We start from the raw sequence: 13,677 nt of genomic DNA, 5'->3' as shown, positions 1-13,677 counted from the left end.
TAGCCGCACGCTTGGCAGTCCGGCACGCTCTGACAGCGGCCTCAGCTCCTTGATCTTAATCAGCTTCCTGGAGCGTCGAGGCTTGGCCTGGACCTGTGGTGAGGATGGCTACAGCTGGAAGAGGTATTTAGACATGGAGCCTCTTGAATAAGGTGACCAAAGAAGGGCATTGCCAAAGAGGGAAATAAGAAGCAGGCCTATGGCTTTGTGGTCTTGTGGCCCACTCCCTGGACTCCTGCCACAGCCCCTCATTCCTGGGAGGGGGGGGGAGATTCCCCCTAGGGAGACTAGATGAACCTCTGATTGGTCCCTGACAGGCCTGGTTCTTACATCTTGTATTGAAGGGTACAGGGATGTCGGTTGCCTCCCATCTGAGCACCTTTTCAAATCTGGCATCTTTCTCACCCATGTCTCCTGCCCCAAAGCCTGAAAGCCTTTGGCAGGGGCAAATAAGGCTTTCCTGGAAATGTTTTCACAGCCTACTATCTCTTAGGGAGGCAGAGTAAAAGCGCGGGTGGAGGGCACCCCTGACAACTTCCCGTACCAGCCTCTCCCTTCCAGAAGCTGAGGAATACTTCGTTGGAGAAGAAAGCCTCAGTACTTGACGTCAGCCTACAGAACTCTCCATGACCGGCTGGCTCTCTGGCCTAGGTGAGCTTATTCTTGCTCAGTATACGGTCCACAGCCTCTGCACTGGCCTTCTCCACAGTCCACCACGGTGCCCACTTCCCTCCCCTCATGTGTTCACCTTCCAGAGGTCAGGACAGGATTTTCATTTCACCTCCCGGTGCAAACATCACCCGCTAGAGTGGCCCTGTGTGCTGCTCAGCTTCCCCCAAGGTTCTCCCCTTACAAAGAGAAATTGTTTCTTTCCGCTCATGTTTTCTGCCCTCAGCTCATTGGTTCCATTGCTTTGGGGTCCATGCTGAAGGAAGGCAAAGGAAGAGGGGAACCTCATGGCAGCCTGGAAGCAAAGAGAGAAACAGGGGGCCAAGGTCCCCGCTGTCCCTTGGAGAGCATGTCCCCAATGATCTAACTTCCTTCCCCTGCTCTCCATCTCTCCAGGGTCCCTCACCTCCCAACAGTGTCACAAACTAGTCATCAAGCCAACGACACATCTCCTCTGGGGAGAAACGTGAGCACCAAACTGTAACATCCTTGAACCCCTAGTCTAGAACAGCCCTTGCACCCCCAAGTCCCCACTGCCTCACACACATCACCCTGTTCGATCGGCATGGCTCTACCGAGCTGAAATTATCTTTCTCTCTGGTGATTTGCGCAGCTGGTTCTTTGGAGGACGGTCAGCCATACCTCTCTGCCTCCCACCACGTAAGATGTGTAGCTGTGTATGTCTGCATATGAGCATGTGCACATGCGTGCAGGGGCCGTTGGAGGCCTGGGGTATGGGGTTCCCTGGAGCTGGAGCCACCTGATGTGGCTCTGGGAACTGACCTCTGGTTCTCTGGAAGAGCAGCAAGTGCTCTTCATCTCTGAGTGACCTCTTCAGCCCATGCTTCTCTGCTCCTGACATACCTCTGACACACGGTCCTTGGCTTTGCCCATTCCTACTGGATACAAGAACAGTCTTTGTCACTGAGATCAACATTTAGACACTAAAGAGCCTGCTCTTGTTCAAGTCAAAGGCTCATTTGATTTAATCAATATCATATCCAATTTAATCCTCTTCCTCTCTCCTCTGCTTCCCCTCCTGCAATCCCTATAGCGGGGAGACAGAGGTGGGGAGATGGGGTGGGGTCTGTTTCAGACTCTCCTTTCCCACTGTGGTTCTGTTGGGTCAAGGTTCCACAGGAAATGTCAGAGAAAGAGCAAGAGTCATGTTTAGTAGGTGCCCAAGCATTGGTCAGCTCTTTACATACATGTGGCAGTGGGCCGGGCTTCCACCCTGAGCTGTCATAGCCTACTATTCTCTAACCAACCTCCTGAAGATCCTGGATCCCTTGTCCAAGAGACACTCCAGTGCCTGCCAGGCCAAGCAGTGGTAAGGAGGCCACTTCCCCACCATGGAGACCACCCTAGCCTCCCAGCCACGATTCTTCATTGGCAACTGCACGAGGGTCTTGTCATATATGTATTTGCTCAGTTCCTAAAGATGGATGCTGGGGTCTCCCAAGAACTTTGTGCTGTGCTTTGGCACAGGGAAGTGCCTGTAACCGCCAGTGGATTGTCCAGGTCCCAGAGGAAGGACACCTGGGAGGAGTCACAGTGGTCTCCTCTTCTGGCAGGTGATGCCTCCCTTCACTCAGTTTCCATTAGGGTGTCCTCAGGGAAACCTCAACCCTGTCTACAAAGGTAGCCAGTGTGTTCTCTCCCCAGGGACTAACTGTACGCTTTGCTCTCTAGACAAGAGTCAAGGTAGTTTGTACAAACCTACTCTACTTAAAGGCATCCTGTACTTCTCTTTAGAATGCCCTGTTTTATGCTCTGCCATTTCAGTGGGCCTCTCTCTCTCTCTCTCTCTCTCTCTCTCTCTCTCTCTGTGTGTGTGTGTATGTGTACGTGCAGAGGTGCACATATGCACAGTGGCCAGAGGTGTGTCATCAACCTTGGGTGTCATTCCTCAGGGGCCATCCATTTTGGGTTGTTTTGTTTTGAGATAAAAGCCTCTCACTGAGGCCGGGCGGTGGTGGCCCACGCCTTTAATCCCAGCACTTCGGAGGCAGAGGCAGGCGTATCTCTGTGAGTTCGAGACCAGCCTGGTCTACAAGAGCTAGTTCCAGGACAGGCTCCAAAACCACAGAGAAACCCTGTCTAGGAAAACCAAAAAAAAAAAAAAAAAAAAAAAAAAAAAAAAAAAAAAGCCTCTCATTGGCCTTGGCTTGCTTGCTGATTGGCTGGGCTGGCCTTCCAAGAAGCCCCACAGATTCATCTGTCTTGGCCTTCCCAGCACTGGGATTAACAAGCACGTGCTACCAGGCCTGATTTTTTGGTTTTTTATTTTAACCTGGCTTGTAAGGACCAAACTTGGGGCTCTGCTTGCTTGCAGGCAAGCACTTTACCAGCTGAGCCATCTCCCCAGCCCAGCTTCAGCCGACCTGCTAAAGCCACGGGAGGAGTCCTGGCCAACAATCTCTACAATTATTTGTCGTCTTAACTCCCCAGCTACTGTATCTCTAAAGGAGCTGATATGCTGCTCACTGTCTCCCCAGAACACAGGACAGAGCTAGAATCTGGTGGGCAGGCAAGGGATACACCTCAGCTGTGGCTCAAGGAATGAATGACAGAATGCCCCACCAACCAGGAAGGACTGATATCGCTAAGCCTGTTTGAAGAGAGGAAAAACTTGAGCCCTGGGTAGCAGTTGCTGTCCAAACTCTTATGCTTGCTGTCCTTGGGGACGAATGCTACCTCCATCCCCAGGATGCTCAGTCCCATCCCTTCACACTGATACAAGCCTCAGCCATGCTGACTCTTCCTGCTTGGAGTGGGTGTCCCTCTCTGCAGTCCAGGCCTCCCCCTTCTACCTGTGCAATGCCTTCAGGGCCCCTCTTCCCCAGCCACCAGTGCTCACCTCACAACCCCAAGGGCTCCTCAAGGCCAGAAACCTTGGCGTCATCTTCTCCCTGAGCTATTTTTTCCTCCTGTGTGTCCAAGTCATTATTACTGCTCCGTCTCCCCAGCCTGAATTTCTGGAAGTCTGCCGCCCATTCAGCCTCTCACTGCCGGTCTCAGCCAAAAGCCTCAGCAGACACGCTTCCCTCACCACCCGGCACCCCTCCCACTCCTCAGTGAGTACAAGTGGTCCTTGGAAATCCCCACCCTGTCCTCCTGGGGCCCAGAACCCCAGTAATCTACTCCAAAGCTTGGCATCTGCTGCCCATCTGAGCTCCATCCTCCTGTCTCACCTCTTTTGTCTTTCACATGCCTACCCCCACCCCCTGTAATTATTGGCACCCCATGATATAGCTCTTCAAAATCCTTTCTCCCGTTAGCACTTGAGTTCTGGTAGAGTTTGACTTCATTTTGCTGTCTTAAGATGTCAAAATTTGTGAACCTCGGTATGGCCCAGGCACTATGTTAATCTGCTATGCAGATGGCTCATGCAGCCAACCTATAGAGCATCGTGACTGCGATTTCCATACAGAAGAGCATGAGGCTGGGGACAGCTACTGGCTTGTCTGAGACCACACAACTTGTTGATAAGCAGCAGATACAAGATTTGAACCTGGCCCACCGCAGCCCAAGCTTTTAAGGCCATATCATCCAGAGCTCCCATCACAACCAAGCAGGACCCCCACTGTTGTGACCACTAAAGGGTCTCCCGTGAATAGTCTCAAATGCCTCACCCATGCCTGCCAGTTCACAATTTAATTCCCTAAAGAACTGGAGTGATCAGAACATTCTGCTTCCCTGAGCCCCATCTGCACAGTTCGAGAAGGGGTTAACTGTTCCCAGCATGGCCCTGACTCACCATGTGTCACTTCCCTGTCACTGATGAGGCAGGAGAATGCTGTTAAGCCTGCTCACACATTTGTGGAGTCTGGAGGGAAAGCATTTCTGGAAAGCCCTGAAGAGTTACTTTTAAAGGATCAACATTGGTCAGGACCCTGTCTCACCAAGAGGGGAGGGCAGTCTGCTGGACACACGGGCAACCTAATTGCTTTCCCATGTCTTGCTGGAGTGGTGCTGGCAGACAGAGAACTACCAGAACCTGAACTAATTTGGTAAATAAGGACCAAAAACAAGGACCGCATTTCTGCTTCCTTTGCTGAGACCCAGACTCCCCACAGAATTCCAGAGATTTTTCTTCTTTGGAAGTCACTGGACCTCCAGCCCCGAATTCCTCTCCCCAGGAGAGCCTGTTCCCCTGCTCAGAACAAATAACATATTTCCTGGTTAATTGGAAGTCAGGAGAGCTTGAAGAAGGGTGATTGGGGCCCCAGTCTTCCAGAGAAGTCAGCTCGTGGGCCCAGTGTCCTACAGACACCGGCCAGCTGGGACTACTGCATGGTACAGCCTCCATCTCAAGTTCTGAAGATGGGGGTGGTATGGGATGACCCCCTCTCTCTCATGACTTCTATGCCCATAGAGGTAGGTTGTCAGGGTAACTCTGACTCATACGTCATAGCCTGTCATCCCCACAAATTCACAACCACTGGGTCTGATCTGCTGATATCTGTCCCTCCCAGTGAGTATGGATGCTGGCTTAGTGGTGGCAGCCACAGAGTAAATATCTACCCAGAGATCAAGCAGTCTGGCCTCACACTGTCAAATGTTCTGGATGAGGTGCCTTCTGCGACTGGAGCTCCGTTCAGAGCGCCCCCTGGCCTCTATTTTCTCATCTGAAAGGGAGCTGATGATGTCCTTTCCTGCGGTTTCCTCCTCCAGGGCAAACCATGCTCTGTCATTGGGAGGGGGCTGATTACTGCTGTGCCCTGCACTAGCACGTAAAAACTACCTGGATCTGGGCTCAGCACCCCACGTTCATGTTCTCATCCGGTTCTCACAATAATTCTGTGAAGGACATGTTGCGTTTCCCCATGTTGCGGGTGAGGGAGTGAAGATGCAGGGAGGTGAAATGACTTATCCACAGTCACAGCTATGAGCAGCTACATAGCGACACTCTCCTGGTTTATCTAGCTATAGACACTAAATCCACACCAGCTTCCAAGGGCAGGGAGACTATCTCCAGCCACACTCTCTGGGAAGTAGAAACCCCTCAGCATTTGGGGTACAGTAAAGATACTGATGGCCCCAGAACTTGTGTTAGTCCCAAGCAAGGTTCCCTGTCAGGCCTGTTGGTCAGCTAGTGATGGAGGTGGGTCATTTGTCTATCTGTTTATGATATAGATATAAATAATTTACATTGGTATAGATTTTAAGGTCAATTTTATTATATGTATATTTATTTCTGATCTTTATTAAGGTATTGTGATTATGTAGTTCATTTAAAAATGTAATGTATAATTAGGAAATATAGGTTGTTAATGGATAATCATCAATAATAGTCAAGCTTGTAGTCATGTTAGTTAGATTTTCTAGATATGCATAGATATATTTCAGATAGGCATTCTTCATATCTTTCAAAGGGTACAGAATATGGCATTTAAATGTTTTAATAAATTAGGGCTTTTCATGACAGTGAGACATATCTGCTCCTGGGAGCACCAATCTACTTAAAGAGGAAGATGGACATCAAAGAGGATCCTTTTGGAGTTTAATAGCCATTTGGGCAAGAAACTGTTCTTGCCTGGACTGTTGCATAAACTGGACACAGAGAACCCTCAGAGAGAGGACAGCTAAACTTGCCTAAAGGTGAGATGGTCTTTTGGGGTTCCTGACTCATGAAAGAGTCTGCAAGACATTCTTCAGGACATAGCAGAAAGTAAATTAACTGTCTTTGGAATTTCCTGCTTGATAAAAATGTCTGCTGGATACTATGGGCCTAAAGGCTAAAGATGGATGCCCCAACGGTACAAAAGAACTTTGGGTGACTGTCCAGGCAGTGAGATGTCTCTGTCATTTCTAGAGTTTAAAGTTTCTTATTTCTTGTTTACTTAGGTAATATTATATCCTTCTGGAGTCTTTGATGGAATTGAAGAATGGTTAGTTATAATTATAGTTTTCCTTAGTTATGATAAAAGATAAAATAGATATAAATATTGTAACTGTAATTCTTGCTTTATAACTGTTTTGCTATATGTAATTGTACTGTTAAAATGAAAGCCTTCTTTTTTATTTAAACAGAAAAAGGGGAAATGATGAAGGTGGGTCATTTGTCTATCTGTTGCTTTCATTGGTTAACTAATAAAGAAAACTGCTTGGCCTGATAGGACAGAAAATTAGGTAGGTGGAGTAGACAGAACAGAATACTGGGTGAAAGAAGCCAAGTCAGGCAGTCGCCATGATTCTCCGACCCCAGACGGATGTAGGCTAGAATCCTTCCTGGTAAGACACCATCTCATGGTGTTACACAGATTATTAGAAATGGGTTAGATCGATATGTAAGAGCTAGCCAATAAGAGGCTGGAACTAATGGGCCAGGCAGTGTTTAAAAGAATACAGTTTCCGTGTAATTATTTCGGGCATAAGCTAGCCATGTGGGAGCCAGGGCGGCTGAAACACAGCCCCGCCGCTCCTACTACAACAACAAGCTAGGACACCTTGTGTCCAAGCAGACCAAAACCACCATGGCAAGTTTCAGAAGCCCTGACTCCACCCTCTAAGGAGAAGGAAGGGGGTCACATTCAGCTTCTGTTGAGCGGCTTGCCGTTGCTGGCCGAGGCTCATCTTGCCCTCAGCTTTTCTCTTTGGGGACAGGACAGGAGAGATACAAACATGAACCCCTATGCAGCCACGAGGCAGGCATTGTAATCTGCAGCTCACAAACCCAGAAGGGTAAAGTATCTCGTTCAAGGTCACCCGGGCTAGGAGTCCAGCCAGGATTCATCTAAGAAGTCTGAACGGTTCCAAAGTCCATAATTTTTCCACTATAGCACACTGGGCTCGCTCCAGGGTGTCCTACGAAGATGTGAGAAGGGCCGCTCTTCAAAATGACTGACTCCACTCTGTTCCCTCCATTCCCAGGCTCTGGCATAGGGGTGAACTGGTCTGAAGTCTCCGCCTTTAGTACTAAAGCCAAGATGTCATTTCCGACTTACTTGTACGTTTCCTTCTGTCTCTAACTAGAGCAGAATCTTCTAGAACCCCTGGGATCTGGAGCACAACAATGTCTCCTCCATCTTGGTGTTTTTTTTTTGTTGTTGTTTGTTAGTTTGAGGCAGGGTCTCACTCCTGACTGGCCTGGAACTCACCATAAAGACCAGGCTGGCTTCGAACTTAGAGAGCTCTACTTGCCTCTGCCTCTCAAGCGCTATGATTAAACTCACATGCCACCATATCCTACTGAAGTACTATTTCTTCGGCAGAGGCTCCAAAGACCTGAACCACACTGGCATCTGGAGGCCTTTTTCATCCGGGGACTTGTGTGCTCCCCTGGGGAGAGGTGAGAGCGAGAATGAAAGATTCTAAATCTCCAGGAAGAAAGTCTAAGGACTTTGGGGAGAGAGACAGACCTATGCAGAATTCTGAGGTGGCTGTGGAGGAATCTGAGGGCAAGACTGGGAGGGAGCAGCTGTCCTTGGCTGTAAGTTCTCCAGCCCTGTCACATCTTGGCCTCCTGCTGGGACAGCGACACTCACACACCCTGAGGGGTGAGGCTGGCTTGTCTGAACAAGCAAAGGGACAGCTATGGCTCTTTCTCTGTGGAGGCCGCCAGGAGGCACACCATTTATTCTACTCTCCTAGCCAAGGGAAGAGGATGCCGCCTGCTCCCAGGAGGTGAGACACAGGTCAAGAGTGGGGACATTCATGAAGTTGGCTCTGTCTCTAGGGTCTCAAGCCCTTAGGACCAGACCTGGATCCCAAAAGTCCCCAGGAAAGACCACAGACACCAGGCTGAGGGGGGAGGGGAGAGGTACAGCCAGAGTCCACCGGCCCAGCCAGTCCCCATGACTCATCCCCTGTTTCTGTCCACTCTGGTCTGAGCGCCTTGGCCAAGGGGCCTTGAGGAGGTTGTAACACAGTCTGGCCTCTTGCCCATCTGGGCTCAGCAGACAAAAATTAAAGATCTCACCCCTCAGGAACTCACACAGACAGCAAAGACATGCTCGGTGCGGGGCTGCCTCAGAGACCAGACTTCAGGCCAGCTGATGCTGAGTGCCAAGGAGGAGGGAAAAGTCTTTGGCTCCACCCCCTCCTCTGCACCCCTTGGGTCCAGCCCTGAAACCCCAAGGCCTGTTCACTCCCCTCTGCTCCCCGTCTGGTCCCAGTCTGAAGGTGGCAGTGCCAACCAGTGTTTCCTCAGGTTCCTCCTCCCTGGCCCTTCCCGCCTCTCCTTGAAGACAGTACTCCATGTCTTCCAAGAGAAACAGACTTGTAATTAGTTCTCCGTTCATTTCTGGACTCACAGTTCCCACTCTGTCACTCCCCTTGCTCAACAACCTTCCGTGGCTCCCTGCTACTCCATCAATCAAGCCCAAACCCTTCGCTGGGGCTGGCCCCTAAGCTCGCCTCACGTCAGACCCTTCGCTATTTCTGCTGACGCTCAGCACATTCACTCAACATCTCCTCCCTGTCCCCTTTCCCTTTCTCCCCCCCCCCCACCCCCGCTTGCTCTAACCCAGATACCTTTGCACGCATAATTTCCTTCACCTAGAATGTTCTTCACCATCCCTGCCCTCAATTTCAAAGGCCACCTCTTCCAGGAATTTCCTAGATTACTCCTTCCGTCTAGAAAGCTTGCTGCCTCCACCAGACCTCTGTGACTCTCAGTGTTCTTCACGACACCCTGTGCATTCCAGGCCACAGTGGATGGCACTGGCAGAGAGGAAGAACATGGAGCTAACCTCAACACAGTCCTTGACCAGTTCCACAGCATGAGCTAAGGGACTCTGAGTCAGATTCCTCACCACTGAACTAATTGGATGTCTTTCTATACACAGCTCCTAGAAAAATCGACTATATATTGCCAGTGACACCACAGCCCAGGGCATGCGTGCCTGGACCAGGTATGAGGCAGCATTCTGAAAGCAGCCGCTTAACTGATTGGTGACCTAAGACTTCTATGGTCTGATTCAAATACAGACATCATGGGATGAATCATCTATTCTCTCTGAATTAGCAGTTAGCAGTCCAGGCTTTGAAAATCCAGACCTGGAATTCAAACACAGCGGGCAAGTCTCTGCTTTCTAGAGGTCACATTCTAGCCACGGTCATAGAACCAGAGATTGATGAAACCAGACTGGGTAGTCAGTGGCACAGAGAAGTCTGGAGCGTGGGTCTCCAGGCTTGGGTTTGGTCTTGACTAGTTGGCCCTTGCTGTAGGCTCGAGAAGTACACAGCCCTGAACTGATGCTCTGTAGAAGACTAAAGGCCACCACACCCCTTGCCAACCGTGCAGAGCACTTGGGCCCCTTGGGAGCACAGGACTCTTCCGTTCCAGGTAGTTCAGGCCAAAGTCAGATGGCTACAGGCAGCCAACATCCTTGGTCTGCACCTGCCTCTAACGGGACTCACTGACCTGCCCTCCCTCCTCCTCGGGACTCAGCTTTTTATGGATATACAAATTCAAATCCCTGTCAACACTAAGATTTATATTTGAGGAACAGACAGACAAGGGTTATGGAGCCAAGAACTGTAGGGTCCAGCGAACGTGCCTGCAGGAGGAAACTTCCTTAGGGGACCAAGCAGTCAATGCTGTTAACAGGAAACTGAGGCCCCAAAGAGGGAGACAAGCTTGTCCAAGGTCCCATGGCTGATTTTGGCAGCACCCAGCCCTTGAATTAGGGTCTCCCAAGCCTTTCAGCTCTTTCTCTTTCAACTCCCATGGAAAGCTGGGGAGCGATCTGACCGTCTGGGCACAAGAGGCCAGGAGTCACTGAGCATGTCAGAGCAAGGCCTTGGGGCCTGGGAATCTCTCTGATGGGGAGTGCATGTGCCAAAGCTGCTGGAGGAGAAGAGGGTGAAGGGCGGGAAGGATACCAAAGAGATAAGTTGTCAGCATCCCACTCGTCTAGTCATCAAGTGTCCATGGTGACAGAGGAGCAACAGCCCCGTCCCTGGCTCTCCATGGAGAGCTTCCTCGCTGGCAGTGCCCACCGTCTTGCTGCTGAAAACTGCTTACAGCCTCATCTCTTAAAGTATAGAAGTTCCCTCAGGTACACTGAGATGTCCCTGCACACCTGCTTCTAGCTGTAGGTCCACTCATTCGACAAGGCTCACAATGCTTTCCCTCTCACTCCACAGGCTAGGCACCGGAGATAGACAGCTAGGGCATCCTCGCTCCCTGTGCAATGGTGTTACAGTTTGAATATGAATTTTCTCCATCGGCACATTGCTGGACACCTGGTCCCCAGGTGGTACTATTTGGGAAGGTCATGGAAACTTTAGGAGTTGGTTAGCTGGAAGTAGGTTCCTAGAAGCAGGCCTTTGAAGAGTATACCTATTGCCCCTGGTCCCTTCCAATTCCACCCTTTTCTTTTGGCTTCTGACCTACCATGAGGTGATGAACCTTTACTGTCATATGTTCCAGCCAGCACGAATTTTGTGGGAGACTGATTGCTCGTTCCCGGCTGCCGGACTCAAAATCACCACACAGAAACTGTATTAATTAAATCAACACTTGGCCTGTTAGCTCTAGCTTCTTATTGGCTAGCTCTTACATCTTAATTTAAGCCATTTCTATTAATCTGTGTATTGCCATGTGGCTGTGGCTTGCTGGCAAGAATTGACAGAGACATCTTGCTGCCTAGAGAGTCACCCAAAGTTCTTCTGTACTGTTGGAGCATCCATATTCAGCCTACAGGCCCATAGTATCCAATAGACTTTACCACAAAGCAGGAAATTTGAAGATCTGTTCTGCCTTGTATTGGCAAAGTCCATCAGTTGCTTTCTTCTGTGTCCTGTAGAATGTCTGGCAGGCTCTTTGATGAAGCAGGAACCCCGAAGGACAGTCTCACCTTTAAGTAAGTTCAGCAGTCATTTTTCTGTGGGTCCTGAATGTCCAGTTCATACAGCACAACATCAAGTACGCCATCAAGGTAAGAGCAGTTTCCTTCCCAAGTAGGAAGTATGGAGTTTCCTTTACCCAGTTAAATATTCTCTAACATAAACAAATGTAACTCCATAAGAAGCCTCTTCAATGCCTATCTTCCTCTTGAAGTTACCGGTGCTGCCAGGAGCAGATATGTCTCATTGCCATAAAAAGTCTTAAGCTCTTAAAACATTTTAAATTGGGATTGATGAGAGTGTTTCTGGTAAGCTTGGGTCAATGAATAGAGGTCTTAACTCTATTGATCTCCTGTTGTGAAATGTTTAACTATGTAACAATGTGTTACATTTGTTTATGTTAGAGAATATTACTTTATCTGTGTAAAGGTGTGTTACATTTGTTTATGTTAGAGAATATTACTTTAACTGTGTAAAGGTGGGTTACATTTGTTTATGTTAGAGAATATTTAACTGGGTAAAGGTGTGTTACATTTGTTTATGTTAGAGAATATTATTTTAATTGTGTAAAGGTGTGTTACATTTGTTTGTGCTGCATTTGTTTAACTATGTAAAGATGTATCCCATTTGTTTCACCTTGCCTGCCTAAGGTGCCTGGTTGGTCTAATAAAAAGCTGAATGGCCACTAGCTAGGCAGGAGAGGGACAAGCAGGGCTGGTGAGCAGACAGAATAAGTAGGAGGAGAAATCTAGGCTCAGGAAAAGGAAAGAGAAGAAGAAGGAGGGAACAAGAGAGAAAGAGGGACATGCCTGGGGCCAGAAGCCAGGCAGCTGGCAGCCAGACACCAGAAGCAGTGAAAGTAAGATATACAGAAAGGAAGAAAGGTTAAAGGCTCCGGACAAAACGTAGATGAAGAGAAACAGGTTAAGTTGTAAGAGCATAAGATAAGGCCGAGCATTCATAACTGATAATTAGTGATGGAGTGTATGGACTATCAATCTGGATTCTTAGTCTCTTGATGTCTCCAGTCAACAGTAGAGTCAGGACTAGAGGGAAGTCAGAGTGTCCTTAATCTCCATCAGCTCAGAGTTATCCAACATCAGTGAACACAAAGCCAGGGAGCTTGCTAGGCTTAAAGCAATCCCCCAACACTGCTTACAGAGAACTTCCCAGTTTTACAGAAATGGGGAGAGCTGCCAATGCTGTGGGGTGACCTGGCCTCTGGCTCTTGCAGTGGTGACCCAACACCCAGAGTATCCCTTTCTTCTTCAGCCTGTCCCCAGATACCTCTCCCTTCTAAACCCAGTCTGAATGCTTTACTTCTGCACTTGACCCGTCTGGGGGCTCAGCCTCAGGCTCCTATGCCCAAGCAAGCCTGGTTCGGCTGCGGGTCCCTCTGCAATCTCACAATCTTGCCATTGTGTCACGCCTTTGGCAACATACACAATGCAGCTTTCCTCACTGCCTCACTCCATAGATAGATAAGCTTGACCGCCCATGGGCAGCACAGATAGTACCCCAAGCCCTTGTTTCTTGAGCATCCTTTCAGTGGGCATGTTGAAGAATCAGGTTGAGGATACCTTCCATGTCCCGTGTGTCCTGTCCCACTACCACCACCACCACCACCCCCCCCGCCATGCTTGCAGGAAGAAGAAAGGCAGCAACTGCTTAGTACATGAGTTCAAGGATAAAGCGCTCATTTGTGGCTGGGACGATGAGATGACTGGACTCTGGTGAAGTATCCAAGATGGGCTGAGAGGTCTTGGCCAGGAGAGGATGGAAGAGGGTGAGGAAGAAGCATCCATTGACCACCAGAGCCAGGCTTGTGGAAATCGACACCACAGCCTATCCTGTTTCTTTTATTTTCATTTGGCTAGACTGGCTGGCAGCAAGCCTGAGGGTCCTCCTGTCTCCTCGTCCACTCTGGGAGTACCAGCACACACCTCCACACCTAGCTTTTTAACGTGACTGCTGGGGATCAAACTTAGGAACTTACGCTGTGAAGCAAGCATTTTTATCCACTGAACCATCTTCCCAGAGCCATCATTTCCTTATTCAGTAGGGTTCCTGGTCATCAAATTGTTGCCATAGTTTGGTGATATTCAAATGCCATGTGACATGGGCAGTCTGAAGAAGTGTGAGGCCTTGGTAATGCAGTCAGAAGATGCATAGTTGTCCTATGCCCTTCCCCAACAGTAACGTGTGGATGGA

The sequence above is a fragment of the Microtus oregoni genome, unplaced genomic scaffold (assembly GCF_018167655.1).
Source record: "Microtus oregoni isolate MIOR12 unplaced genomic scaffold, Mior012 000009F_ref0000495, whole genome shotgun sequence".
Lineage (NCBI taxonomy): Eukaryota > Metazoa > Chordata > Mammalia > Rodentia > Cricetidae > Microtus > Microtus oregoni.
Note: the sequence above shows the minus strand (reverse complement) of the source record.